The sequence below is a fragment of the Rhinatrema bivittatum genome, chromosome 1 (assembly GCF_901001135.1).
Source record: "Rhinatrema bivittatum chromosome 1, aRhiBiv1.1, whole genome shotgun sequence".
Lineage (NCBI taxonomy): Eukaryota > Metazoa > Chordata > Amphibia > Gymnophiona > Rhinatrematidae > Rhinatrema > Rhinatrema bivittatum.
In genome coordinates this window covers 71,428,198-71,453,387 of record NC_042615.1, presented here as the reverse complement: position 1 = coordinate 71,453,387, position 25,190 = coordinate 71,428,198, and the positions used below count along the sequence as shown (strand labels likewise).

The 25,190-nt window shown below is 43.9% G+C and overlaps 1 protein-coding gene across 9 annotated transcripts in view; it reads right to left on the bottom strand.

Annotated features, from left to right (window-relative positions):
- RAPGEF2 (Rap guanine nucleotide exchange factor 2) overlaps positions 1-25,190 on the bottom strand; it is a 624,821-nt gene that overhangs the window by 350,659 nt on the left and 248,972 nt on the right. The window lies entirely within an intron of this gene.

Genomic DNA, 25,190 nt, shown 5'->3' with positions numbered 1-25,190 from the left:
TTACAAGCAATGCTATAATCTGACTGTTAAAATATACATGGCAAAGGCATGCACTGTGAAAAACTCATTGCAAACTCGTTCACTAAACTCAGCACTATGGTACAGTTAGTACTTTCGAGGTCAAGCAGTAACAAAAAAAAAACACATTCTAGAAGATCCCTAGCCCAATGGTTTGTGACCTGCACTGTCAAGCGGTGGATATGGATTCAGCTCCTGACTCGGGTTCCTCAGGCTAGCTAGGGGGACGACTGAGGTTAGGAATGCTGGTGAAGCAGCACTCACTCTCCTTCGTGAAAGAGAAAAGCCAACCAATGTTTTTATGACAATAGCTCACTGCCAACCCCAAGGATCAGTACAAATGGTAAGTCTGAAGAGATTCTGTATCCTGCACTTCTAGCAACAGGAGGGCAAATAATGCAAGATAAAGCATGGATTGCAAACTGGTTAAAAGATAGGAAAACAGAGAGTAGGATCAGATGGTCTGTTTTCTCAGTGGAAAAAGATAAACAGTGAAGTGCCTCTGGGATATGTACTTGGACTGGTGCTTTGATCTGGAAAGGGAAAAGAGTGAGGTGATCAAATTTGCAGATGACAAAATTATTTAGAGTCGTTAAATCGCAAGTGGATAATGATAAATTGCAGAAGGACCTTGCAAGACTGGACATCCAAATGGCAGATGAAATTTAATGTGATGCATATAGGGAAAAATAACCCATGCTACAGTTACACTATGTTAGGTTCCATATTAGGAGCTACCACCCAGGAAAAAGATCTGGGCATCATAGTGGATAATACATTGAAATCATCAGCTCAGTGTGCAGCGGCAATCAAAGCAAACAATGTTAGGAATTATTAGGAAGGGAATGGTGAATAAAACGAAGAATGTCATAATGCCTCTATCGCTCTGTGGTGAGACCAAACCTTGAATACTGTGTACAATTCTGGCCACCGCATCTCAAAAAAGATATAATTACACTGGAGAAAGTTCAGAGAAGGGCCACCAAAATGATAAAGGGCATGGAACAGCTCTTCTTTTTAATAAAGGCTAAAGAGGTTAGAGTTGTTCAGCTTGAGAAGAGACGGCTGAGGGGGATATGACAGAAGTCTATAAAATAATGAAAAGACTTAACGGGTAAATGTGAATTGGTTATTTACTCTTTCAGATAATACAAGGACTAGGGGGCACTCAATGAAGTTAGCAAGTAGCTCATTTAAAACAAATCAGATACATTTTTTTCCATGCAACGCACAATTAAGCTCTGGAATTCATTGCCAGAGGATGTGGTAACGGCAGTTAGTGTAGCTGGGTTTAAAAAAGGTTTGGATAAGTTCCTGGGGGAAAAGTCCATAAACTATTAATCACATTGACTTAGGGAATAGTCACTACTTATTACTGGCATCAGTAGCATGGAATATATTTAACATTTGGAATAAAAGTACTTGCCAGGCCCTTGTAACCTAGATTGGCCATTGTTGGAAACAGATACAGGGCTTAATGGACCCTCAGTCTGACCCAGAAAGGCAACCTTTGTTAGAAAGCTGAAAAGATGGGTAAGGAAAGGAGCCTTACAATAAGCAGAAACAAAATAATAAAACACAAAGTGCGACATCTGACTTCAAATTTCCACACAATCTGCTTTGTAAAGCGAGGTAAACAGATGGAGTAATCCAGAAAATGATAGCAAAAGAAGAGACAGTAACCAAAAAGCCTTCGATTGTTCCATATATTAAAGATGAATAGGCAATCTTCTTCAAATCAAATGCTGTTTTATTCAGAACTCTCCAAAAGACACAAGCCAATTTGCAAGACATACAGTCCCCCACCACAGGCTGTTTTGCCAGGAATGAGAGCCAGTAGGAGTACACCTTAGCATCAGTTTAAGGTGCGGATAAATTCCACACAGCATTTTGGTCGTGATACGTGTAACAATTTAAAAAAGAAAACCAGGTAAATTTCCATTACAGCGTGACGGTTGTGAGATGTCTTGCAACATTTTGACAGGAACACTACGTCTCGAGTTACAAACAGCAACTGTCACACTGTGATGTAACACAGTGACGGAAATGTACTTTTTTTTTTTTTTTTTTTATTGTTACACGGATCATGACCAAAACACTGAATTTATCCGCTCCTTATATTGATGCTAAAGTGTACTCGTACTGCCATCCCAGCTTCCCCGGCGAAACACGGCCCATGTCAGGGGAGTGTACATCTTGCCTTGTGTCTTTTGGAGCATTCTGGGGGGGGGAAAAAAGCATTTGATTTGAAGAAGATTGTTCCATATATTAAAGATGAATAGGCAATCGAAGGCTTTATGGTTACCGTCTCTTCTTTTGCTACCATTTGAATGTGTAACCCCTTCTCAATGCACTGCATTTTCTGCTTTTGTAATCCAGAAAATTCCATTATGCGCTTCACTTCCGCGCATCTTTAGCCACTAACTCTCAGTGTGCACAGCTGTTTGGAGCTGGCCTTGCCCCAGTCCACACAATACCAGGAGCAATCAGAATGAAGTCCTAGGTGTGCTACCACCTCAGGACAGAATTCATTCATCTTTCTATGACACCATTCCCAAAAATATTTAATTATAATGTCTCAGCTTGCTGGCAACACTAATTTCAGCTACACCAGACTTCAGAAAAGTGCAACCCACTCACTCTGCCCTCACAGACGCTGATAGCATGGTTATTAAAATCCAATGTTTGAACTACTTAAACAAGCTATATGTCACAGTGTTCCCTTATCTGTCAAAAAGAATAAACTTCCAATGGAGGGAAATTGTGGCAGGGATTGTAAATTGGAAAGGGGCAGGAAGCCCACAGAGTAAGCAAAGGGAAAAGCAAAAACTTCAAACTGGGGCAATGTGAAGCTGAAAAACTGAAAACCACATCTGAACAGCAGACAAATCTAAGGCACAATAAATCACGATCCAATGAAGAGATCACCTTAAACCAAATGAACATGGGCAGTCAAATTTTGAATGCAATGGAATCTCACAACAGACAAAGTCCTGTACAGCTAAACCATGGCCAAGTGTCTACGTACAAGGGTTATTGGATTCTGTAAGGCACCTAAGCTTCATGATCCGCCGGTACAGGGACTGTCAAGCAATGTGACATACTCAGAAGCCTGAAGGCAATATAATGAACACGTTTGGCACTCTTAGCCCCAGAGCAAACTGCATACCTCATGTAACCAGACTCCCTACAGGGGATTATTGCTCTTATGAAATACGTCAGAGAAACTAAAACAATAAAATGTGTTTTAATGTTAAATATGCAAGAGCTCAGAGAAACATGTTCTCTAAAATCTGTTCATCAAATAGTCTGAACAGATAAGTCCTTATGGACCTTGTAGCTTATTTTCGGAGGGAAAGCATGCACTTTCCCTAACCAGCACTCCTCTCCCCAATTCCCCTCAGCACAGCTAAAAGAAATTCCAGGCTTCCACTTTTCACTGCCAACATCACCTTATAAGCATTAAGAAGGATGGATCTAGGTGTGCCCACCAAAACAAAATAACCTCTTCACCCACCACCCCCTCGCCTATCCCTCCTCTGAAATTCAACCATCCAACCCAGTACGACACCCCCTCCAACCACGCACCCCATTCCTTCCTCTGCAGTCACATGGCACTTATTCCCACCTTCCACACTAAACCGCCTCCACCCCTTCACATTCTACTTTCTACCACACTATACCCCCTACACTCAAACAAAGATGCAACCTCTCCCCATCCTCAAACATCTCTACCGCAACCATAAAAAACCCTCTATCTCTACTCAAACACACCAACAGAGATCCCTTATACCCATCATGACCTCCGCCCTCACTCCTTTTAATGCACAATCCATCGTAAAAAAAAATCTCACATACTCAATGACTACCTGCTAGACTCGAAACCCGACATTTGTGCAATCACAGAAACCTGGCTTAAACACAATTACCATCACATCTTTACAACATATTCTCACTACCCAGACACAAAAAAAGAGGAGGCAGCCTACTATTAGCCACCAAAAAATACCTAATACCTCAGACTATGAAGACCGCCCCTAAATTCGAATTTGGCTTCTTCAAATCTAATCAATTACAAATCTGCCTAGTCTACACCCCTTCAGGCTTACTAGACACCGATGCCTCCCCCCTCATAGAATTCATTGCTAAACACAAACGACTCCTCCCCAACTATTATCCGGGGGGATTTTAACCTCCATGTCGACACGGCTCCTCTATCCCCCAACTGCGAAGCCATACTAGCTTCCATCAAGGCCATGGGATTTAAGTAAATCATTGACAGCCCAACCCATAAAGCAGGCCACACACTCTATCTTATCTTCATAAATTCCAGCATCACAGACTACACCTCCCATCTGTACCCCAGTCCCCTGGTCAGACCACTCGATCATCGCCAACCTCACGGTAAAAGAAAAACCCTCCCCCTCTCCACTTCAGAAAACCCTACTCCATGGAAGACCTCAGTTCCCATCTCTCCAATGAACTACACAACCTAGATCTTTCAAACGCCGACTCAGTCCTCTCCTCTTGGTTCAACATTACCAACTTAGTCGCCAACAAAATATGCCCCTTAACAGCTAAAGAACTAAATCCATCCCTTATTTTAACATTTTTATATACCGAAATTCATGTATAAATATTACATATCATCTCGGTTTACATTATAACAGTAACAAGCATGTAAGAATGCGATTACATTAAACAAGGGAGTAAAACTTGGATCAAAAGGAAACTGGGGAATTAAGAAAACGAAAACGAATAAATAAGATTCTTATGTGGAATCAAGTCTAACCTGGTTAAAAGATCTAGGTGCATACTGGAATAATTTAAGATTAAGGTACAAGGAGCAAGATTTGGATTGATCTACTGCTGAATTGGAATGCTAATTCAGATAGATAATCTGAATAGATAATCTGATATATAGCCTGAGCTAGTAAGGTGATGTAAGAGAGGAAAGTCATTGGCATAAATAAAAAGCTTGTTCGAATAGCCAAGTTTTGAGTCTCTTTTTGAAGGTGATCGGGCATTTTTCCAGCCGGAGTTCTGGAGGTAGAGAGTTCCATTGCGCGGGGCCTGCTGTTGACATAGCTCGTTTACTTAAAGAGGTTTTGATGGGTGGAGCAAGGAGAGTATCTCTATAAGCTGCTCTCACCGGTCTGCAGGGTATATGTGGTCAAAGTGGAATGTTGCGTTCCAGAGGGATGAGCTTGTGAATGGCTTTGTGTATGATCGTTAGTACTTTGTACATGATTCTAAACTTGATTGGGAGCCAATGTAGGTTCCTCAAGATGGGGGTGATATGATCTCTTTTGTTGGTATTAGTCAGAATCCTGGCTGAGGCGTTTTGAAGCATTTGTAAAGGTTTAATGGTGTTAGCTGGGAGGCAGAGTAAGAGAGAGTTGCAGTAGTCAATTTTTGAGAAAATGATTGCTTGGAGAACTGATCTGTAGTCTTGGAAGTGTAGGAGAGGTCTGAGACGTTTTAGGACTTGCAATTTAAAAAAGCCATCCTTAGCAGCATTATTGATAAATCTCTTTAGGTTTAATTGATTGTCCATGATAACTCCGAGGTTTCTAACTTGAGAAGAAAAGGATGTTTGATTAGTGGGGTGCATGTTAGACATTGCATAGTTACAGTCCTGTGAGATGAGGAGTATTTCAGTTTTGTTGGAGTTAAGGATTAAGTTAAGGCTCGTGAGCAGGTTGTTGATGGCTAGAAGGCAGTTGTTCCAGAATTCTAGAGTTTTTTGTAGAGATTCTATAATCGGGATGAATATTTGCACATCGTCTGCGTAAATGTAGTGAGTTAATTTTAGTTTAGAGAGGAGCTGGCAGAATGGTTAAAGATAAATGTTGAAGAGGATCGGGGATAAGGAGGAGCCTTGAGGGACTCCCAGAGAAGAGCAGACGGGGCGTGATTCATTATTGTTGACTCTGACCTTGTAAAATCTGTTTTGTAGAAAAGACTTGAACCAGTTAAGAGTGGTGCCTTTGATGCCGATGTCAGCTAGCCGATCCAAGAGAATTGAGTGGTTCACAGTGTCAAAGGCGGCTGAAAGATTGAGGAGAATGAGTAGACAGGGTTGTTTTTTTATCAAGATTTAAAAGTATGGTGTCTGTTAAAGAGATTAAGAGAGATTCAGTGTTTCGGGCTTTGCGAAAACCGAATTGCGAGGGTGCTAAGATTTTATCATCATCCAGGTACTCTGACAGTTGATAAGTATTTTTTCTAAGATTTTGGAGATGAAGGGGAGTTTTGCAATAGGGCGGTAGTTGGCAGGGTCGTCTGGAGACAGGTTGGGTTTTTCAGAAGTGGTTTAAGAATTGCGAGTTTCAAGGGGTTGGGAACTAAGCCTTGTATTAGTGAACAATTAATGATGTCGGCGATTGGTTTGGCGAAGGTTTTAGAGATGGCGATGAGTAAGTTTGGAAGGGATCGCATCCGTGGGGTGAGAGGCAGGTTTGAGTTTCTTTAGGACTAATTCAATCTCTAAGGAGGAAGTCAGCTCGAAGTTTTCCAGGCTTGTGATCTGCTGGGTATATGCAGAGTACGAGGGTGGAGGAAGGAGACCATTATTGGCATTTAAAGGTGTGATCAGATTGGTGATTTTTTCTTGAAGTATGTGGCTAGTTCTGAGGCTTTGCTGGCCGCTTGATCATCTGGGATTTAGCCAACTCAGTGTAAACAAGCCAAATTCTTTTTGTTTAGCAAAACTTTGATGGAGTAATCCTGAAAAATTAGCACTGTATGATTTTAGGATTGTAAACCTCTGTTCTTGTTATATGCTTGAATAGCAGCAACTTTATGAGTTGCTATTATGAGTGTAATTTATGGCTTTTGCAATGGCCATCTGTAGTTGATAACAGCCCTCCGTTCACACTCACAGATGGTACACTCTTTCAAAGACAAGTTTTCCTCCATAGGCCCAATATGTTCAAGGCCTGAACCAGCTGAGTCTCCAATAGCTGAGGTAACTCCTATTCTGAGACAATCTCCAGAATACCAACAATCAATAAGTTGCTCTGGCATGATCTATTTTCAATATCAAGTTCATTTTCTCAGTCCTCTGCTGCCTTCTCCATGGCAAGGACTTTTTCCTTCAATGTTTCTGTGTCTTCAATTGCATTTATGCAGATCACTGCAGCTTCTATTCAGGTCCCAATTTCAGCAGTAGAGGTTCAAACCTCTGCTGTTTGTACATACATAGAAACATGGCGGCAGAAACCATATGGCCCATCCAGTCTGCCCATCTGTCCAATTAAGTTAGCATTATAATTCTCATCACTTCCTTAGAGATTCCCTGTATTTATCCCATACTTTCTTTAATTCAGATACTGTTTTTGTCTCCACCACTTCTACTAGGAGGCTGTTCCATGCATCCACCAACCTCTCTGTAAAGAAATATTTCCTAAGATTACTCCTGAGTCTACCCCCTTTTAACCTCATCTCATGATCCCTCTAATTTACTATCAAGTGCTGCTACAACAGCCATGCTTAGGCATGTTAGTGTGGATTCATCAAGCACACATGGCCCTTAGCATCAGCCTTCTTAGTTTCTAGCGATTTTGCCTTTTCTCTCTCTTTGCTGGTAATTTTAGCGACATTTCTTTTTCTTATGAAGAAATTTGTCCATAGAATTCAGGGACCAAATCTTCAAAAACTAAGTAGTATTGAAAAAAGCAGCTAAAGCAAAAATGTTTTGCAGGGTAGCACCCGTAACTCAGTCTCATGTCCTGCAGGCCCAACACATCACATCATCTCCAGTATTTCAGTTTTTTAAAAAGATTTTTGTTTTGGGATTGAGAGTGAAAAATGGACATGGTTTTATGAGTCACTAAAGGATTAGAGTGTTTCATCAAGTTGCACTGGCACATGACAATTAGTGGCAGACATGGGTAAGCCACTGTGGCCCATTTGATGCCAACCCTTATAATTTATATGTTTAAGATTTGTGGTTAAAAAGCAAAAGCAGTGTGTACTACCCTCTGATATGTTGTGGCTTTAATATAATCATCCATTTTCTTGAAGTTGATCTTTCAGGAGGCTATGATCCTTGTTATAGTATTGTTTGTTAAAGTACATTCTTACAATAACCAACAACCTGAAATCATTTATATATTTATTTAAATATTTTTGATGCCTATCAAGAAAACTACAAGCAATATACGAGTCAATAAAATGCAATATCAACATATCACACAAGAGAATAGACTACTTTATAAGTCATGAATCACGTAAACCTTTAGAAAAGTAATCTAGGCAAGTGATCACATTATTTCTTAGAGGGGTAAAAGTAGTAATATAGTTTATATTTAGTTACTTTTCCTCATATTGTCAAGTTTTTGTTTTTTTTATCCCCCCTGCATTACAACTCAATAGACAACTATTAAACCATTTTTCCACTTATGCAAACTTTTAATAGGGTTTGGAAACCTAACAGATGTTTGTGTGTGAAAGATGATTTTAGAATCAAAAGCGGTTAATATTTTTTATGAAAAATAATTAGTAGTATGTACTTCTTATATTAATCCTTGATGCATGAGCATATACACACACACAGGTAAGATGTGATACAATTTTAGCATTAAAATGCAGAAGGATCAAACTGTAAGATCTCAACACAACAAGATCAGAAATGGGTTTAAAATGCTTTCGGCTGCACATAAGCCAATTAACTCTGGATGTATACCAAACAAGTAATATTAAAATTTAAAAAACACAAAAATATAAGTACATACAGATGAACATTTTTCAAAATCATTGTATTTAAAGACAATGTTCGCTTTATTATTTATTTAGACAATGAGAACAATAAGGCATTAAATGCTGATGAGGTTTTAGCATGTCTCTGGTTGAACTATACACTGAAACACCGAAAGGAGCTATACACAAACACCGAAAGGAGCTAAATGAATAGGTTTTTTAATTCTCAGCAACGGGACAACATAGCCTTTATGTCCCAGTGCATGGGGGGTGGGGGGGAGTCTTCCCCAGTTAGCCATTGCCATTATATATTGCTACTGTAGGCACTAAACAGGACAAACATGTGGATTTCTTTTAACCTTATAGAAATAATTTGGGCTTGGCATTAAAGCAGCTGTTAAGAAAGCATCAGGCATTGAGTGCTAAGGTACCTTCCCCTTGCGAACAGGAATAACCAGGATGTGCTTGGCGGCTGCTTTATCTAATGCCTCTATTAGTAGGTAACTCCTGGTTCCATTCTTCTCTTATGTGAAGCAATTCTACAATCTGAAATGGAATTTTTGTACTGGATCAGCACAGACTTATGGTACTCCTTAGCACCTCACACCAGATTTTCCTGGAAGTAAGAGGCATCAATTAGCCATCTTTTCAAATAGGATGGGCTCCCATTAAACATCCCCCATTGTTATTTTAGAAAATTCAATTACTTTTCAACATTGCTGTTTGTGATAAAGTTAAAAAGTATGATAAAAACCACCAATATACACAAGTACATTAATTACCCCAAATGTATTTAAAAAGCATCTGAGAGAAGAACAGCAAGAGAAACAAAGATATCTTATGTCAGACCTCAGAAGAGCAGGAAAACAAAAAGACTGTAGGAGAGATGACCTGAACAGGTAAGAAAATTAGAATTCTTTTGTTTCTCTGGCAAAAAAAATATTCAGCCTGCGGCCTGCATTTTGCCTTGAGGGCTCACAGCCTTTTCATCATTAACCTCTTATGAAATGAAAGGCTTGCAAACAGCTGTCAAAGGTAAACTATCTGCAGCTTGATTGCCACTTTCAATAACCTGTTCAACAAGATGAAGGGGCCCATAGGTGAGGAAAGGGTTTATTTTTTGCAGGTTCATATGGCAAAGTTGACTTTATATGTTCTAAGTGCTACCAATTTCTTACCCTGGGGCTCTCACCAGCTCTGCTCCACTAGATGACGTGTTTGGTTATCAAAAAATAATTTAACAAAAGTGTGCTTTGAGCCTCCAGGAATAACCATCCAGTGTGTACCACTGCTTTCTCCTTTAGGTCACAGCAAATTATGAAATAATGCTGAAAGATAGCTAAACTAATATTGTTAATTCCTCCAGTTTGCATTTTTTTTTTTAATAAATAATTGTAATTATGTTGTCTTGGGATAAGCTCTTTAAAATCATTCTGGAGACAGACAATGAGGCTCAAAAGGCACCCGGAGATATTAGAATTAGAATTGTGTTCCTGAGCATTCAAATGCTCAAGACCACGATGGATCATTTTCTGGTGTCTCTCCTCCGTAAAATAAAATACCGAATTTCTCGACATTAACACCAGTTTATCCTTTACCTGTAATCTCAGGAAACAATAATGCTTGTCCTTTCCAGAAGACAGGAAGAAATATTTTGAAGGTCCCTTGACTGGCCTGGAGCGAGGAAGGCCACAGGGGACAGTCCGGTTCCTTTTATTCTTACAAAATAATATAGGAGATCAATGAAACACTAGGGACAGAGCTGTTGAATGACAAATGCCACAAACAGGACAGTCTATTTTTTTTTTTAATGCTGGTATCGATGTGTGGCTATGTATATGTTTATTAAGAAATCTTTCAGAGGGGACGGAAATGTAGTGTTCATATGCATGATACCCGAGCCCAGGAGACTCCTCTCTTGAATGACGGACGTGGCGCGCGATATAGTAGATCATGTGGCCATGCTTTTGGCACACACCTGGGGGGCACTGCCAAGAAAAGTTCTGAAAAAGCCATTTCTCTCATTCCCCCTTGAAGCAGAATGAGGATTTATATGACATTTATTGCCAAAGAAAGGGACTTAGCTACATTAAGAGATGGGTCAGAGAAAGGAATAGAAAGCAATTATGTATAAATATGTACATAGTTTAGTCCTTATTCAGTGAGTACTCAGCTCTTGGCTTGTCTCCTGTATTCATTAAATGGTACATTTGTCACTGTCCAGCAATAATCTACAAACACTGCTGGGCTCTATTTGCCCTGATACTGTTTTCCATTGCTGCAATGTCCTGGTGAAATCAATAACCATGCTCAGCGCTCACTGCTCTGCAGTTTGGTGGAAAAAAAGAAAAACAAATCTAGATGAGTGCGCAAAAAATGTCTTTTTAGCGACATGTTGCAGACAAGGCTTTTCCATGCCTTGAGGAGGTTTTCCACCAACTCCTTGTAGTGGTCTGTATTGTTGTTTCTGAGAAAATTTGTTACCACTAACTCGGTGTTTCCCAACCCTATCCTGGGACGGGACACCCCCCCCCCCCCCCCAGCCAGGTTTGCAGGATATCCACACTGAATATGCATGAGAGAAAGTTTGCATGTTATGGAGGCAGTGCATGCAAATTTTCTCTCATGCATATTCACTGTGGATATCCTGAAAACCCGACTGGCTGGGGGGTCCCCAGGACAGGGATGGAACCACTGCACTTAACTGGAAGACTTCCCAAGCCGTCTTTTCCTTGTCACACATCACATGGTCATAGATGTAGTCACAGATTCAAAAGGTGCATATTGGTCATTTCTGGATTCATTTGAAATCTTTTTCCTTTTTAACCCACATTATCCTCCCGCAATTCACAAGACAAAAGTCATATATACTGGCCCAGCAGCATAACTTGAAGGTTAAAGCCGATCAACAATTTCAAGCATGATTTTTGTTCTCACTGACCCAGATTTAGTACAGTTTGACTACATTCATTTCAGAGACATTTTTGCTGTCGAGCAGTGCGACATGCTGTCAGTTATCCAGGTTATTTTCATGTATTCATCTAACAAACAGGTCGATACAGTTGTGCCGCGTTAGAAAGAGTGCGGCAGTGCCAGGCGCACCCTCGTTCCCGGCACGCACAGTTCTCTTCACCTCCCGCTCGATACTCTCTTCTAATTGCATGCAAATGCATGCCGCGTCTGCGAAGCGTTAGGCGAAGGTTAGGCCCGCTCAACCCATTTTACTATATAGAGCGCCTATACAGTATCCTGGGTTCGCGGGCCTAACGCTTCATGGCCACGCTGGTATCTGTCATTTCAAATGACATTTGAAATGACAGGTACCAGGAAGTGGACAGTTATGTTCTCTGATGCTCGGCAAACTTTCCCCCAGCCCCCGCTCACCTGCCCTGGCCGCGTCCTGTCCCCTCCTCCCGAAGCACAAAAAACCGAAAAAGTAGCAAGAGAGCGAGGGGAGAGACGGGCAATCCTACGCTTGGGCCTGCCAGTCCCTTCTCCTCTCCTCCCGAAGCAGGGCGCAAAAAGCAGCCTTGCTCCGGGAGGAGGGGGGGGGGGCAGTTTAAAGCGACGAAGCAACTTACTTTTGCAGCCCCCCCCCCCCCCCCTCCGGACATCGGCGACGACCGCGGCTCCAGCCTCCAGCTGTCAGACAGACGCATCGCACGTGGGAAAGCGGCCCCTATGCGTGCAATTGGCTGCTTTCCCACGTGCGATGCGTCTGTCTGACAGCTGGAGGCTGGAGGCAGGAGCCGCGGTCGTCGCCGATGTCCGGAGGGGGGTGGTCTGCAAAAGTAAGTCGCTTCGTCGCTTTAAACTGCTCCCCCCCTCCTCCCGGAGCAAGGCTGCTTTTTGCGCCCTGCTTCGGGAGGAGAGGAGAAGGGACTGGCAGGCCCAAGCGTAGGATTGCCCGTCTCTCCCCTCGCTCTCGTCTCAAGACGTGAACGTCTTGAGCAGCCAATTGCATGCATAGGGGCCGCTTTCCCACGTGCGATGCGTCTGTCTGACAGCTGGAGGCTGGAGGCAGGAGCCGCGGTCGTCGCCGATGTCCGGAGGGGGGTGGTCTGCAAAAGTAAGTCGCTTCGTCGCTTTAAACTGCCCCCCCCCCCTCCTCCCGGAGCAAGGCTGCTTTTCGCGCCCTGCTTCGGGAGGAGAGAACAAGGGACTGGCAGGCCCGAGCGTAGGATTGCCCGTCTCTCCCCTCGCTCTCTTGCTACTTTTTTTTCGGGTTTTTTGTTTTTTTTTGCTTCGGGAGGAGGGGACAGGACTGGGGCTGCCCCGGAGACCGGCACCCATGGACGCGGCCAGGGCAGGTGAGCGGGGGCTGGGGGAAAGTTTGCCGTCTACCCTTACCCCTGCCTCTAACGCTGGGGTACGGGTAGGCGGTAAGTTAGCAGGGTAAACGCGCGGCAAAACGGCAGGGTAAAAAAGTGATAGTCGGGGCGCGCATTACTGTTTGGGAGGGAATAGCTAATTTGCTCGTTTACATTTAATATACATGCCGCGGGCGGAAGGGGTTACCCGGGGATTTAAAGAGGCGGTAGGGATGAGTTAAAGGGGTTAGTGTATCGCGGGAAGGGCTAATGCGGCCGGAAAGTGAGTAGAAGGTGAGTTAGGAGCAGGGTAACCGCGGTTGCACTTTACTGTATCGATCTGTAAGGAAGCAAACAAAATTTTACATAACTTTGTGTTCATAAAACCGGAGCATAAAGAGGATCCCTAAAGCAGGCATTTTTTGGCTGAAATGTAATCAGGTTTGTGCACTGAAGAGTACGTGACAAGTTGTTTTGTTTTTACTAGATGTAATCTGCAATATTTTTCTATTTGAAGGCTTTTTAAAGAACTTTTTTTTTAAACAAAGATGAGCTGATTAAAAATCAGTGTAAGGACGGCTTCGCTCCTTACTAGATGTATTTGCCTTCTTTCCAGCTCCTGGGAGAGGTTTTTGCATTTTTACTCCCCCCCCCCCCCACCCCCCAGTTGTTTGTCATTCCCCCTTATTTTGAAATTGGCTGAGCTCCCCTTCATAAGCCCAGTTGAGACAAGAGGGTATGGTTGGATGTATTTTTTTTTTTTTTTTGTTGGAAGTGGAAGCTGCTGCTCTGGGTGGATCCCAGTAGGACCTCCATCTGCACCAGAAGAGTTTGGCGGATTTTGCTTTTTGAGAGTTGGTTTGGTTTTTGTGACCTGCTCCCAGTTCAGCAGATTACCCCTCCCCCCCCCCCCCCAAAACGGACAGGCCTGGTGCTGTTAGCCCTGCTGCCAGTCAAGGTGGGGTCTACTGTTGCCTTAAAATCAGCAAAAGTGGGGACTGTAGTGACCTAGAAGGAGACAACTGTTTTTTGCAGATGTTTGTGCCAACGTTTGGAGGAGGGAATTTGTTTATTCCACCACCAGCTGCCTGCCTTACTTTTGGAGAGAAGTTTCTTTCTTTTCCCCAGCACTGGGGGAGAGACTTGGACATTGGGACACTGATTCAGAGGCTGACCTGGATAGAGACTGTAGTGCTTGCAGTTGCCACCCTGCTGGTTTTCTTTTTGATGATTTTACCATTCCTGTTAGAACTGTATGTTTAAGTGACAGTAAAACTATTTTTGTTGAACACCACTCCAAGCCTCTGCCTGCTCTTTTACATCTCAAGAACCAGCCTGCCTAACAGAGAGATCCGCCTATGTGAGTACAAATTGGAGAGAGATTGCTTGCTTGTGAGAGATTTTCAAGGTACCTACCCCCAGGAGCTTAGGGCTTACTGTACCGTATCAGATGGAGCGATCAAGAAAAAAAAAAGAGAAATCCGAGAGATAGTGGCCCCAGAGACTTCTGCTGTAACCTGTATTAGGGCCTAATATAACCAAGAGGGAGTTACATCAGTAAGCCATCAGATTATGTAAATATGCGCACTAACAAATACAGCACTGCTAGGTAATTTTATGATACTGAGAAAAGATTTCTGGTCGTAGAAAAGGTCTGATTTAATAAGCCTTTCTGCTAGAAAGTATAAGGCAGCCACTACCCACTTTTTAACAGATAATTATTTGTGTTACACAACAGTTGTCCATGGGAATGCTTAAAGCTTGGTAAACTGCTATTGAATTATACTGGCAGATCTTACAACAATGCTTTTTATCTATTTACTAAATAAAAAGCCAGTCAAAACTGAGATGATTTCCCCATGGGGGGGGTCTGTCAGTGTTCATTTGGAAGTGGAGATGGGCCTCACTAGCTCTCTCCTTCTCATTCAAACCATCTCCATCTCACCAGTGGGATGCAACAGAGTTTGGCTCCCACACACTTGGTAGGACTGCACTTACCCATCTTGGCTCCCTGCAGTCTCTGGCACTGGAGGATACATTCTGAAGACAGCTATGGAATTGCAAGGAAATCTCTGCTTCTCTGGCTGGACGAAATGGATTGCCATAACTGCCCCACAGGGAGATGGTTTGCTTTTGCCAAGAAGTGGGGGCCTCACTCACTCATCTCTCTCTCCTCCACCATTCCTCTATGCGGTGAAGAGGCATGAGAGAGGAATTCATGGCCAGAGCCCTTCACCATCATGAGCCAGCAGCTGCTGTTCCATTGAGCTGAATCAGCCGCCTCTGCAGCTCTCAATCCAGGCACTGCCCTCCCCCACTGGAGCCAGAGAGGGATGCCAAATTCCCATATATGTCACTTCCCTCCATTTCTCTTTCTCCTTTGACTTGCTCCATACTGTAACAAGTGTTCTCCTATAGAAACATAGAAACATAGAAATGACGGCAGAAGAAGTCCGAATGGCCCATCCAGTCTGCCCAGCAAGCCTCACACATTTTTTCTCTCATACTTATCTGTTTCTCTTAGCTCTTTGTTCTATTCCCCTTCCACCCCCACTATTAATGTAGAGAGCAGTGATGGAGCTGCATCCAAGTGAAATATCTAGCTTGATTAGTTAGGGGTAGTAGGGGCAGTAACCGCCGCGATAAGCAAGCTACACCCATGCTTATTTGTTTTACCCAGACTATGTTGTACAGCCCTTGTTGGTTTTTTTTCTTCTCCCCTGCAGGATGTTAGTCCTCACACATGGATGACAACATCAGATGGAGCCCGGCACGGAAAACTGTGACTGGCACACTGAGCATGCCCAGGATGCCACTATCCACGCAAGGTCCCTCTACAGTCTCAATATAGAATTAAGAAAAAATAAAATAAATTTTGTAAGAGAAACCAAACTCTGTAGGGTGGCAGGTTTCGCAAGGACTAACAACCTGCTGTCCTAGGACTCCTGGTACAGGTAAGCAACTCTGCTTTCTCCTAGGACAAGCAGGATGTAGTCCTCACACATGGGTAAATATCTAGCTACAGGCTGTTCCCGGAACAAGATGACCAGACACCAACAGACACAGAGGTGCTGTTGGTAACAGAGGGAGATAGCTGGAACCCGAATAAAGGGCCAGAGGCAGGAAGAGTTGGGTTTTACATCTGAAAGAGATTCCGGAGCACAGATTGGTTTCTATTTCATCAGCCAGCCCTGCCCAGACAGTAGTGCAAGGCAAAGGTGTGAAGAGAACTGCATGGCTTGAATAGAGTGAATCTTGACATGGGCCCCCCCCCCCCCAGTTGCAGTCCCGCCTGCATTTAGTAGAAAGATACAATTCGTAGGCCAGTTAGACAATGTCTGCTTGGTTACCGCAACTCCCAATCTGTTTCTGTCAAAAAAGAGAAAGTTGCATAGACTGCCTATGACCTGCCATCCACTCAAGGTAAAAAGCCAAGGCTCGCTTATAATCCAGGTTATGGAGAGCACTCTCGCCCTGGTGTGAATGAGGCTTTGGAAAAAAGGTAGGTAGGACGATGGATTGCTTCAGATAGAAATCCGTCACCACCTTTGGCAGAAATTTAGGATGTGTACACAGAACCACCTTATTGGGAAAGAACTTCGTGTAAGGTGGGTACGACACCAAAGCCTGAAGTTCACTGACCCTGTGCGCTGAGGTGACCACCACTAGAAAGATGACCTTCCAGGTCAAAAACTTTAGGTCACATGAACATGAAGGTTCAAAAGCAGCCTTCATAAACTGCGCCAGGAGTATGTTGAGGTCCCATGATACTGTGGAGGGCCTCAGGGGAAGCTTCATTTGGAGCAAACCCTACATGAAGCACCCCACGATAGGGTGTACCAAGACAGGCACACCATCCACTTATTGGTGGTAAGCCTCAATAGCACTAAGATGCACCTTAACTGAACTGGTCTTAGATCAGACTCAGAGGTGTAATAGGTAGTCCAACAGCTTAGGGGTGGCACAAGAGAACGGATCTAACCCATGACCCTCACACCAAGCGGAGAACCTCTTCCACTTAAGGCCTTATGACTTTCTAGTAGACGGCCTCCTGGACACCATTAAGACCCGGGAAACCGCCTCTGAGAGGTCCAGGGGCTGTAAGATCAGCCTTTCAAATCCACGCCATGAGGGATAAGGCTCAGGAATTGGGATGACACAGCCTACCCAGATCCTGAGTGAGAAGGTCTGGGGCGGCCCCCCAGACTGATCGGTTCCCTCAGGGTGAGTTACTGCAGAAGTGGGAACTAGATCTGCCACGGCTAATAAGAAGCAATGAGGAACATGGTCCCTTGGATCTGCTGGAACTTCAGGAGGGTCTTCAACACCAGTGGAAGCAGAGGATATGCATACAGGAGGCCCCTGCCTCAATGGTGTGCAAAGGCATCCGATGCTGGCTTGCTGGCTGTTCTCCCCAATCAGGTAGCAGAACAGAGCTACCTTCATGTTGCAGGGGGAGGCAAACAGATCCATATCCGGAGTTCCCCATGGACAGAAGATCTGATCCGCTACCTCCTGCTTCGGGGACCATTCATGAGGGCAGAGCAAGCACCTCAGGCCATCCGCCACCCCATTCCTTGGTCCTGGAAGGTACATGGCACAGAGGAGGATCCCTTGGGACAGAACTCCCAACCAGATCTGGACCGCCTCCTGGCATAGGAGGAATGATCTTGTGCCTCCCTGTTTGTTCAGGTACCACACTGCCATCTGATTGTCAGTCTGGATGAGGACCACCTCGTTGGCAAGGTGATCCCGAAACACCCCAAGTGCATATCAGATCACCCGGAGCTCCTGGAAGTTTATCTGATACTGCACTTCCTGAGTGGACCACCGACCTTGGGTGCGGAAATCCCCTACATGGGCACCCCACCCGAGGTGCGAGGCATCCATGATGATCACAACCTCAGCAGAGAAAAGCTGAAAGGGCACTCCCGACTCTAAGTTGGACAGGGTCTCCCATCACGACAGGGAGACCCAGAGTAGTTGTGTAACTCGGATGCGCACCTGGAGATCCTGGGCAGCTTGGCGCCACTGGGATCAGAGGGTCTACTGAGCCTTGCATATGTGCAGACGCACAAAGGGAGTGACATGGATGGCCACCACCATGTGCCTCAACAGCCGCAGCATACTGTGTGCTAAGACCTGGCGACACAGAGAGATTGCTCCAGCAAAGGCCACTAAGGTGAGCACATGGTCTCGGGGTAAAAACAGCCAAGCCTGCACCGTATCAAATCTGGCCCCAATGAAGTCCAACCACGGTGACGGGACTAGATGGGACTTTGGGTAGTTGACCAGAAAACCCAAGGTCTCCAGTACCCTAATGGTGGAGTGCAGAGACCTCAGTGCCCCCTACCGGGTGGCACTCTTGTTGAGCCAGTTGTCCAGATAGGGAAACACCTGCTCCCGCAGCCTTCGCAAGTAAGCACTCACCACCATTAGACCCTTGGTGAAAACACGAGGCACAGATGCCAGACCAAACAGTAACACTCTGTACTGTAAGTGGCTCCCGCCCACCACGAAGTGTAGTACTTCCTGTGGGCACGGGAAATTTTGATGTGGGAGTAGGCGCCCTTTAGATTGAGGGAGCACAGCCAGTCCCCTCTCTCCGCAGGAGAGATATTAGGGTGCCGAGAGAGACCATTTTGAACCTTTCCGTTTCAGGAACTTGTTCAAGGCCCCCAGTTCTCTTTGGAATCAGGAAATACCTGGAGTAGAAGCTGCTCCCTCTTTTCCTTGGGGAGACAGGCTCGACTGCCTTAACCATTATAAGGGTGGAGAGCTCCTTTAACAGTATCTCCTGATCTGCCAAGCAGCCTTAAGTGAAGCATGGGGGAGACTCTGGCAGGACACCCTGGAAATTTAACCGGTACCCCCGATGAACGATGGATAGGACCCACTGATCCGAGGTGACAGACGGCCATGGGTCCACAAAGAACCACAGCCTACCTCCAGAGGGCCCAACGTCAAGGGAACTGGTGACTGGCTTACACTCCCTTGCAGCCAGTCAAAACCCCATGGCGGGGCTTTGCTGCGGCACCAGTCGAGGCCAAGGAACTCGTGCTTGCCGAGGGCGAGCTCTAGTTCCGGCCCATTGAGACCTCACTCTGGCCGCCGGAGGATAGTATTACTTTGGGCGGTAAAAAGGGCGCCTAGGCCATCGCTGTGAAGACTTCTTCCCCGAGGACTGCAGATCTGATGCTGTAACGTTTTGTGATGATCTTTCAACTGCGCTACTGCCTCTAATCTTGCCACCAAAGAGATTCTCTCTGATGCAGGGCAGATCCGCAAGCCATTCCTGAACCTCTGAACAGAGGTTGGATGCACGGAGCCAAGCCATACAGTGGGCACCAATACCAGTTGCTACCACTCTCGCCGCCATCTCAAAGACACCGGACTGCATGCTTGTTGCACTTCAACCCCTGCTGAACCACTTTCAGGAAATCTTCCTGCATTTGCTGAGGCAGGCGCTCAACCAGATCCTGGACTTGCTTCCAGAGATTCCTGGAATATTGGCACATATACAACTGATAGCAGGTAATACAAGCCATCAGCATGGAGCCCTGGAAAACTTTACTACCTAGAGTGCCCAGGGCCCTGTGTTCTTAGCCCTGAGGAGTAGAGGCACATATCAGAGAATGCTTTGCCTTCTTGAGGGCAGACCTCATCACCACAGACGGGTGCGGGAGCTGACGCCATAGAAAGCTAAGTTTTGCCTTTGCGATATTGTTTGTGTGTGTTCTATGGCATAATATATGACCCCCATACGGCCCTCACGCACAACCAGCTGAAAGGGAAAGCCCCTGGCCAGGCCACTACAGAATATGTCCTCTGGCAGCAGAAACCACCAGGAGCTGAGAGCAGGTAAATGTGGCCCCATCAAGCACATAGGACCCAACCAGGCACCATTCCCAAGAGAAAGCAGTGTCAGCATTGAGAGAAGCAGCGGCATCAGAACAAAGAAGGCTGCCCATTCTCACAGAGCCACTGCCAGCAAGACCAGCCCCGCACAGCTACCATAACAGAGCCTGGATTCATTTGATCAATAGGAACATAAGAATTTATTTTATTTATTTATTTGTGATTTTTCTTGACCGACCATCATCAGAGATATCATGCTGGTTTACCTGTAACAGGGGGGAAACAAAGAAGGAAGAGAGCAGTTACAAAAAACAGGGTAAGGAAGAACTGGGAGGTGCAGAGGAGAGTGCACGTAGGAAAGAGCATAAAGTTTGAAGGCGATATAGCAAACTTATATACATATTCACGCATACGGCTTGAAGGTGGTAACGCAAACTTATATACATAATATGTGTCCCAACATTTAAGATGGTGGACGGAAATAGGTCAGACCGAGGGTCCACCAACCCGGAATCTTGTTTCCAACAGTGGCCAATCCAGGCTACAAGAACCTGGCAAGTATCCAAACACTAAGTAGATCCCATGCTACTGATGCCAGTAATAGCAGTCACAATACCCTAAATCAGCTTGATTAATAGCAGTTAATTGAATTCTCCTCCAGGAACTTATCCAAACCTTTTTTAAACCCAGGTACACTAACTGCACTAACCACATCCTCTGGCAACAAATTCCAGAGCTTAATTGTGCTTTAAGTGAAAAAGAACGCCAGCGTGTGTTATTAGGAAGGTTCCTAACACCACTCACTGGTGTTTGTTATATAGGATATACTTTGGATGCCATCTGAAATTAATCTCTGCATCTTTTCTTGGCAGTTTTAACCATCTTGCTAATCTAATACTTTCTTAAACCATGCTTGGCTCCAATCCAGAGTTTACGCTGAAGGAATATTTATATTCCTTTGGATTCTGATTTGTGACAACGACACAGCAAGAGTGAGATTCTAACAGCAGCAGTCTGTGTTGCCTGACCAAAATGATTTATTGCTCAGAATTTGATTTCCAAGATGTGTGAAACGAAGCAATCCATTATTCCAGAAATATGGATTCCCTGATGGTCAGTGCTGAGCCTGTGTGCTTTGGCATTTGCCAGTCACTGAAGCCTACTAGCATTTCCAAAACCAGCAGAAATTTAACTAAAGAGCAGCAGACAAGATAAAGACCACCTCCTCTCTTCTGAATCATACTACAGGGCCTGTACACACAGAGCTCCATAATCAAAAAAAGCTGGGCTTTTCAATTTAGGCACCTAAGTTAGGAGCCTATTTTCAACCAAATGCAGGTGCCCAAGGGGTCAATATTCGATGACTTGTTCAGTTAAATGAAGGACATAGTAAATGATGGCAGATGTAGACCAAATGCTCCATCCAATGTGCCCAGCACAGTGTTCAGAGTTATAACTGCACTCCATGAAGGTTTATTTTATTTCTTTAAAAAAAATTATAGCCTGCCTATCACCAATTCTAGGTGAGTAACAAAACATAAATCCATAAAAACAAAACCACTACAATAATAGAGAGGCATGCAAACAGGACAAAGATAAATATCTTAGGAACCTTGACTGTGGCTATACCTATAAGGAAGGGTAGAACCTCTCTCTCAAAACTCATCCTGAGCTTCTCACCAGATCCAAAAAATACAAAAATGATCAAAGAAACCTCAAGAAATTAGATACCTGGAGCTGACTGAGCCAGGGGTGGGCAAATAAGAACATAAGAACATAAGAAAATGCCATACTGGGTCAGACCAAGGGTCCATGAAGCCCAGCATCCTGTTTCCAACAGTGGCCAATCCAGGCCATAAGAACCTGGCAAGTACCCAAAAACTAAGTCTATTCCATGTAACCATTGCTAATGGCAGTGGCTATTCTCTAAGTGAACTTAATAGCAGGTAATGGACTTCTTCTCCAAGAACTTATCCAATCCTTTTTTAAACACAGCTATACTAACTGCACTAACCACATTCTCTGGCAACAAATTCCAGAGTTTAATTGTGCGTTGAGTAAAAAAGAACTTTCTCCGATTAGTTTTAAATGTGCCCCATGCTAACTTCATGGAGTGCCCCCTAGTCTTTCTACTATCCGAAAGAGTAAATAACCGATTCACATCTACCCGTTCTAGACCTCTCATGATTTTAAACACCTCTAACATATCCTTGTAATGTGCTGGAGCCACATTACAAGTTATCAAGCATGGCGAGGGCCGCGATTGGTCCTCGCCACAGCAATCAAATCCCTACCATTTGCTACAGGCATTACGGTGTCCAGCAAGCTTAAGCGCCATCATTTTTAGCACCTAAGAAACCCCTTGAATCATGAATCCCAGGCTCTACCCAAATCAGGACAACCTTCAACCCAACAGGCACAAGGCATTTTTCCAGCTAGCAGACTACCTCACCTCAATCACACATGCAGGCCATAAAGTATAAATAGTCAGTGCAGACAAAAAAACAAGACTGGAAACCAATAAAAGCCAGACTTATATGCAGTGCAATAATGCAAAAACAGAAATATCACCATTCCTCATAAAACAATGTCAAGAAATATAAATCAATCAAATCAGTGAGCGTATTTCAAAACAGATGACAAATAGAACACCTAATAATTTAGAATAAGGATAAAAAAAAAACCAAACTTTAAACATTTCCCCAAAATCAAATATTTCAAAACAGCAGACACCTCAAACACCCAATAATTAAAACTAATAAGGATAACCCCCCCCCCCCATTCCTGGAAACTTTTCATTTCCAATCACCCTGAGATTGAAGACTTGAATTAGTAGGGGTGAGGAGGGTACAACCAAACTTCTTCTTTTCTTATATATACACACACTCATGCACCCTTCTACCCTTCTCACTCCCCTCTTCTATTTCCTGTCTACCTTTTCCTTTCCTCTCACTCACCTTCCTTCCTTTTCAGTCACTCAACCCCTCACCCTCTACCCTTCCCTCTGGAACACACCCTCCCAACTCAATCTTACCTTCCCTCTGTCATTCACCCCTCACCCTTTTCGACTGCTTCATTACCCTTCCCTCAGTCTTTCACCCCCCACTCACTCCCTTCATTTCCCTATCGTCCCATTCCTTCCCTGGACCGGATGGTATACACCCCAGGGATCTTGAAAGAACTCAAAAATGAAATTTCAGACCTATTAGTAAAAATTTGTAACCTTTCATTAAAATCATCCATTGTACCTGAAGACTGGAGGGTGGCTAATGTAACCCCGATATTTAAAAAGAGCTCCGGGGAGATCCAGGAAACTATAGACCAGTGAGCCTGACTTCAGTGCCAGGAAAATAGTGGAAACTGTTATAAAGAGTAAAATCACAGAACATTTGATAGACAAGGTTTAAGGGGGGGGACAACCAGCATGGATTTACCCAAGAGAAGCCTTGCCTCACAAATTTCCTACATTTTTATGAAGGGGTGAATAAACACGTGGAAAAAGATGAACCGGTATTTGGTGTATTTGGATTTTCAGAAGGCATTCGACAAAGTCCCTCATGAAAGCTGCTAAGAAAACTAAAGTCATGGGATAGAAGGTGATATCTTTTTGTGGATTACAAACTGGTTAAAAGACAGGAAACAGAGAGTAGGATTAAATGGCCTATTTTTACAATGGAAAAAAAGATAAACAGTGAAGTGCCTCAGGGATCTGTACTAGGACCGGTGCTTTTTAATTATTTATAAATGATCTATAAAGGGGTACGACGAGTGGTGCTTAAATTTGCAGAGTAGTTAAATCTCAAGCAAATTAAGATAAATTGCGGGACACCTTGTGAGACTGGAAGATTGGGCGTCCAAATGGCAGATGAACTTTAATGTGGTCAAGTGCAAGTTGATGTATATAGGGGAAAATAACCCTTGCTGTTATTACAAGATGTTAGGTTCTACATTAGGCGTTACCACCCAGGAAAGAGATCTAGGCATCATAGTGGAGAATACATTTAAATTGTCGGCTCAGTGTGGCAGAGCGATCAAAAAAAGCAAACAAAATGTTAAGAATTATTAGGAAGGGAATAAGAACATAAGAAATTAAGAAATTGCCATGCTGGGTCAGACCAAGGGTCCATCAAACCCAGCATCCTGTTTCCAACAGAGGCCAAACCAGGCCACAAGAACCTGGCAATTACCCAAACACTAAGAAGATCCCACGCTACTGATGCAATTAATAGCAGTGGCTATTCCCTAAGTAAACTTGATTAATAGCTGTTAATGTATTTGTCCTCCAAGAACTTATCCAAACCTTTTTAAACCCAGCTACACAAACTGCACTAACCACATCCTCTTGCAACAAATTCCAGAGCTTTATTGTGTGTTTCTCCGATTAGTCTTAAATGTGCTACTTGCTAACTTCATGTAATGCCCCCTAGTCCTTCTATTATTCAAAAGTGTAAATAACCGAGTCACATCTACTCGTTCAAGACCTCTCATGATCTTAAAGACCTCCATCATATCCCCACCTCTACCGTCTCTTCTCCAAGCTGAGCAGCCCTAACCTCTTCAGTCTTTCCTCATAGGGGAGCTGTTCCATCCCCTTTATCATTTTGGTTGCCCTTCTCTGTACCTTCTCGATCGCAACTATATCTTTTTGAGATGCGCGACCAGAATTGTACACAGTATTCAAGGTGCGGTCTTCAACGCACATTGAATATAGCCGCACCTGCGATATAGAGGCATTATGACATTTTCCGTTTTATTAACCATTCCCTTCCTAATAATTCCTAACATTCTGTTTGCTTTTTTTTTGACTGCTGCAGCACACTGAGCAGACGATTTTAAAGTATTATCCACTATGATGCCTAGATCTTTTTCCTGGGTAGTAGCTCCTAATATGGAAACTAACATCGTGTAACTAGAGCAAGGGTTATTTTTCCCTATATGCAACACCTTGCACTTGTCCACATTAAATTTCATCTGCCATTTGGATGCCCAATCTTCCAGTCTTGCAAGGTCCTCCTGTAATGTATTATAGTCAGCTTGTGATTTAACTACTCTGAATAATTTTGTATCATCCGCAAATTTGATAATCTCACTCGTCGTATTCCTTTCCAGATCATTTACATATATATTGAAAAGCACCGGTCCAAGTACAGATCCCTGAGGCACTCTACTGTTTACCCTTTTCCACTTAGAAAATTGACCATTTAGATTTTGGGTACTTGCCAGGTTCTTATGGCCTGGATTGGCCTGGATTGGCCACTGTTGGAAACAGGATGCTGGGCTTGATGGACCCTTGGTCTGACC